The following is a 6,651-nucleotide window of genomic DNA, read 5'->3' as shown; positions in this document are numbered from 1 at the left end:
GGTATCGGGGGGAATCCTGGCAAGGCACACTAGACTGTAGTAAAGAATATCCTCAAGTACCTACGGAGGACTAAGGACTGGGTCCTTACCCTCGGTGGGAGTGATGACTTGAGAGTTGTAGGGTATAGTGATGCTAGCTTTCAGACTGATAGGGATAATTTTCGCTCTCATTTAGGCCGGATCTTTATCTTAAACGGAGGAGCAATTTCTTGGAAGAGTTCCAAGCAAGAAACAGTGGCTGACTCAACTAGCGAATCAGAGTATATAGCAGCAAGTGAGGCAGCAAAAGAGGTGATATGAATGAAGAACTTCATTGGAGACCTTGGAGTTGTACCAGCTATAAAGGAGCCAATGGAAATTTTCTGTGATAGTGAAAGTGCAGTTGCCTTAGCCAAGGAACCAAGGGATCATGGGAGATCCAGACACATTGACAGAAAATACCATTTCATCAGACATTGAATAGAAGAAGGACTCCTCGTGGCAAAGAGAGTATCATCATATGAGAACCCAGTAGATCCCCTCACGAAGGAACTGACTCGGGTTAAGCATCTCCAGCATGCTTGGAGCATAGGGCTGAAGGATGATATTAGTTTTAGTAGTTACATAATTTTTGAAATGTGTAAAGTGTAATTGACATTTGATGATGAATAAAAGTTGTGTTTATTTATGAGTAAAGTGTTGCTATCTCCTGTCAATCGTTTACTATATTTCTTTTGCATGTTTTGAATTCCAGAATAATTATGTTTGGTATATCATATTATTGGAATCTCCACAGTCGGTCATATGTTGGAAGTAGGTATGAATCAAGACTATCATGAGATGGTTGCAGAGGTCTAAGTTGTTGGACATTGCTACAACACTCATGAGTGTTCATAAGTTCTGAGCATTGGACCCAACCCACGCTCACTGGTATCACTTCATGGTATTTATCTCGAGTGATCGTGAGACGGTAATATCATATAAGTCTTCAAACCTAGAGATATGACTTGTTGCCTATAAGTTGGTTATGCATTGATCGTACGAAACCGCATTGGTAACTCGATGTTATAAAACGTACTTTTGTGTGTAATTCAACAAGTAGTAGAATAAGCATATGAGTCGAAGTTTATCTGTTCCTTCTTGGATTAGAAGCGATATCTGGGCCCCTCGATGATTTTGTTTTGACCTATGTACCAGGCCCGGTCAGAACCAAATTGATGTGTTCAATTTAGTTCTATGTCAAACAAATCAGAAACCGGGAAACAAACTGCTGGACAATAAGTAAGACATTGTTCCATGTATTTTTCTGGCTGATATCTAGAACAGAGGATTATTTGATCACTTATCTTAAATGGCGTATCATCATCTTCTCAGTTCCGAGAGACCTTGAAAGAGCTATGAATGCTGATCGGTTCCTAAAGTCATACTTGCAGTTATAGTTATTAGACTTATCCAAGTGGGAGACTGTTGGATAAGGTGTCTAAGTCCATAACTATTTCTGGTATATAATTGACCCGACTCGACATGGTCCATTTGGGTTGCATGGCATCATGCATTTGGATAGACTAAATGAGAGAAATAACACTTGTGGTTTATTAATATATTATAAGTTCTAATATATTAATAGTATTATTTAATTAGTATTGATCAAGAATTAATTTGGAATTAATTAAGTGATCAAAAGATGACTAATTAAATATATGGGTTGATTATGTAAATCATCCATAACTTGTATAGTGGGATAAAAGGCTCTATGGATTATTAAGTTGGGTTAAACCCATAGGATGCTCCATGGGAGTTACAAACCCATGAGTCATGGAAATGAAGAGTCATGACACATTAAGGTTTACATGCTATAACCCTAGATGTGTCACATTATATAAGGAACATGTTATCTACCAAAATCGGCAACACTAAGGAAAGAAGAGGGCTAGGCCGATTTTACAAGTGTGTGCATTCTCTCAAAAGTCATTCTAAAAGCATTTGGTGTTGTGTGAAGCATTTGAGGCATCACACTTAGGGTGCTAGGCTCACAAGGTTTCAAGGAATCAAAAGCAACAACAAGGTATGTTATTCTATCTTACATTTAAGTTAAAAAAGTTCCCCATATATGCTAGATAGGATTATGAACCTTGGAAATCATATTTTGCATGTATTTTAGACAAACATAGATCCAAGGTTTTCTAGGGTTGCATGTACACTTAGGGGTGTTAGAATGCTCAAAACCAATCATATTTGACCTAGTAAGTTTGAAAAGGTTTCAATTTACACCCTTTAGGTTTAATAGTTTAAATTTGAACCTAAAAGTTTTTGTTTTTGAAATTTAAATAGTTAAACCTTAATGTTTTGAAAGGTTTCAAAACTTGTCCTCAAGTTTTGGAATTCAAATTTTTTTTATTAAAAGTTTTATTTTAAAATATTTAAATTCTAAACCCTAATGTTTTGAAATGTTTCAAAACTTGCCCTCAAGTTTTGGAATTTAAAATTTTGATTAATAGTTTAATTATGTAATATTTAAATTCTAAAGCTCTAGTATTTTGAAAAGTTCAAATTACACCCTCATGGTTTTGTTAAGTTAATTAAAAGTTTAATTAAAAGAGAAAGTTAATAAAACAACCTAGTATTTTAAAAGTGTAAAATACACCATATACTATATATATGTAACATTAAAAGTCTAATATATATATATATATATATATATATATATATATATATATATACACACATATATATATATATATGTATATGAGTAAAGAGTCAGTCTTACCGTTAGTAGGCCTCATTCATGAAGCTGGTCTATAAAGGGTGTTTGAGGAAATTGCTTATAAAATGGTGATTGAATGGGTATCCACTCTTACCCACCGCACACTTGACTAGTGGAGGGTCGTTAGCCGAATGGGTAGGATAGGACAGAAACCTTCCATTATAAGTATAATGAAGTACAAAGTAACTAATTTTTTTTTAAAAATTCCCAAATCATTGTTACTTTAGGCAAAATGTGAAATTGTATGTTAATACATAGAATGACACTTTGTACCCTTGCCGAGACGTTAGTGGAGCATGTGTGGTTAACCGGCACACTAATTTAGGTTTGGCATTGGTAGCGAAGGTTGACTCGATGTTTATCATAGATCAATGGAGCGTGTGTGGCTGACTGGCACATTGATTAGGTGATAGTAGCATTGAGTGCACTACGTGATTCGCATGGTTATTCACACATTGTTTGTGATCTTCGACATCCCAGTCGCAAATAGTAGGGCATAATCGATATTAAACATGCCATTGAAAAGTTCGATGAATCTCAAAAGATCTAGGAGTTTCAATTCATTTAAAACTTAAATTTTCTTTTTTGTTTTTTCATTGTGGAAATTGGTAAATTGTCATTTACCTACCTTCAAATATTCAGCAACTAGATTATGACATCCCTCTTCTAGGTTGTAGAGTATTGTGTTGGATCCTAGCCTTGATGTTTCATTTGGGTGTTACATCAAGGATTCTAATCAACTTGACTTAAATTTCCCCCGTTTTGTAGATGTCTGAATCTAACAATGGTCTTCCCAAATCCCATGGAACAAGTTTTCCAAATGAAGATGATATTCCACGATATGATCGAGGAACCAGAGATCATGCCCACTTCCTCCACCTCCTCCAATTATTCTCTCTGACCCACAAGTTCGAAGGCTTGAAAAGTTCAAGCTAACTCAAGCCCTTTTGGCAAGTAAACACGAAGATGGGAAACCTGTGTGTGCACACGTCTTAGAGATGAAGTCACACATTGATAGGTTAAGGATGATGGGTGTTGATATCTTAGAGATGTTGGATGTTGACTGGGTTCTTTAGTCGTTTCCTGAATCATATAGTGAGTTCGTTAGAGAGTACTATATGATGGACCACGACGTGATCCTCATTAATGTCACCTATTTGCTTATAGCTGTTGAATCAGCAATGATTTGGCATGCTAGTCAAGCAAATTTGTCTGGTGAATCAAACTCCCAAACTTCAATGGACACTAGCAACATTGGAAGTCCAGAAAGGACTAAGTATGAGATTGTCCCATGTGCTGTGCCAAAGGAGTCCATTTGATTTTATTGCCAAGAGAAGGGGCATTGGAGACGAATCTGCCCAAACTACCTGAGAGATCTAAAAGATGGGAGAGTCAAGACGTATGGCTCTAGTTTAGGTAAAATCATATAACTAACTCTATAAGTTCCTATTCTTTGATTTTCAATACATGATGTGATAAGATTACATTTTAATGTTTTGTAGGATCAAAGAAAAGAGAGGAAACTTAAGGGAAGAAGTAAGCTGAATCTGATCATGAAGAAATGAATTTCAATCGCATTACTTGAAGATCGGATTTTTGAGCTATCACTTTAGAGTTAGAATAGATTGCTTAGAAATTGAAATAACATAGTTTTCATTTGAATTGCATTGTAAGGACAAGTTTTTACGCAATAAAACGAATTTTGATTACGTCTTATTTATTTATCCTTGCAATGACATATGTGAAAATGGATGTTTATGTATTTATAATTTTAGCAATATTAAATTGGATGTGATTCTTGATTATGTTATTTGTGAAATGTCGAGAATTTACCAAATAGGGAGAGTTTCTCGTCGCCCACGTTTCAATTGGATAGAAACTTGGAATCATGCAACATGCATTGCGTGATGAATGAGAAACTTCATATTTGGAAATTAGACTAAATCTTTGGCAAAGTGTCAAGTGAAGGACTAAGAGATCGAGTACACTAGGTTGTATGTTGATCAAGTCCGCCACAAGAGTGATAAATATTCGTCATGATTTAGTAAAGTTTAGTAAATATGATTATACTTATAAGATTAAGTGTAATTCTGAGTTGGTTGAAAGAGTTTCAATGAATAGCAGAAAGAATAAAGAAGAATCAAGTAGGCAGAAAGATAAAAGTTTCTCCATTCTAAGAAAAAGGGAGAGTACCTTTTATTGTGTTTTATGATAAGTCTTAATGATTAAGAACGATATCTCAATTGATCCTCTAAGTGAGTCTTAGTGCATTTGTATGTCTAAGAAGAGGAATCGAGAATTGTGGAAATGGTTAAATCAAAAAGTCAATCATACTTCATTCCAATATCAAGTCTTAGAGTTATACTCCAAGATTGTGAAATGAGTGACACGTATTTAGAAGGTTTATAACACTCAACAAATATGGAATTGGAAAAAGTCTTCTTATTCCTGCACATTTGAAATTGGTAAGTTGTGATGTATTGCAGAAGACAAAGACTAACAAGAACCAATTGAGCTAAGTGCTAGTCTTGATAGGATTTCACACTAACTATTGAATATTTTTTTTGTCAAGGAAAGTTCCTTGACAAGAGAATCATATATGTCAAAAAGTCAGTGGGAGTCTTAATGGTCTTGAAAGGTTTCAAGAACATATCAAGAGTTAAACCTAGTTAATCATCACTAGCACACGACTTGAGGTTTAAATCCTATCGTGGATGACATACTCTTTTTCTATGCCATTCCAATTGAGTTAATTATGCATGTGAGTTCTATGATTTCTCATTTGAATGCATAAAGACAAAGCACCTTGATCAATGGAAAGTACATTGATATGAAAGCATGAGTTTCTTGGAAGACATGGTGGGCATTCATGTTACCATGAGGCAAGAAATCGAGATTGAGCACATTCGGTCCATATGAGTTTGGATTTTTTGCAAACTTTGGTTTTGACAAATTCACATGGATAGGAACACATACACTTTAAAATCTAAGTGTCATGAGGTTTCCCTCCTTCATGAAAATTATTGTAAGGAAATGCTTTCACTAAGAGAGATTTTAAGAAGATTGCAATTATGAAAATTGTATTCTCAAATTCGATTATGATTATGGCATCCCTCTTCATAGTTCGAATTGTGAGATTTGGCAATTAGTCTGAACATTTGGGACTTAGTAACATAAGTTCTGAATTTATTTAGACACACTTGTGAGCTTTCTAAGGCAAAGGTGTATGAGGTTAAGAAGCTTAGATAAAGGCTTATCAAAGCATCAAGTATTTAGAAATACGAACATAAGGAATTCAATTACATTGTTTTCTGAAAATTCAGATGTTTTCTAGATATATGTCAAAGCTAGTGGGAGCATAAGTGTTATGCTTGTATGGCAATAATCATCGTGTTAATGGGAGCATCATTATTATTTTAAGTATTGCAAGTTAGCAATATTAATTATAGAAAACAAAGATTCACTTTTCAAAGTTGCAGGGGTTGAAAATTTGTTTTGCTATAATTAAGGGAGAGAATATTATACTTAATTTAAAATCTAAAGGCTTAGATTGTGGAATTTTAATCAAATTTAGTCATATATATATATATATATATATATATATATATATATATATATGAATGTTGTGTTGGAATGGTTCAACATGAGGAAATTCTATATATGGAAAGGATAATTGCATTCTCAAATTTTGGTTATGATTACGACATCCCTTTTCATAATCAAAAAATTGTGAGAACATGGCAATTAGAAATATTATAGTAGAAGACTGGTAAAGTATCACGTCTTCATGTGAGACATTATTAATCGTGTTCCATACACTTTGGGTATAGGATCGATTGCATATGCTATAATGTTTGATCATTCTAAAATTTTCCAAATGCTTAGCGCATTAAGAGGGAAAAAGGACT

This window comes from Lactuca serriola, chromosome 3 (genome assembly GCF_051521515.1).
Source record: "Lactuca serriola cultivar US96UC23 chromosome 3, Lser_US96UC23_V15, whole genome shotgun sequence".
Classification (NCBI taxonomy): Eukaryota; Viridiplantae; Streptophyta; class Magnoliopsida; order Asterales; family Asteraceae; genus Lactuca; species Lactuca serriola.
The sequence above is the reverse complement of the archived record's forward strand: the minus strand, read 5'-3'. Positions refer to the sequence as shown.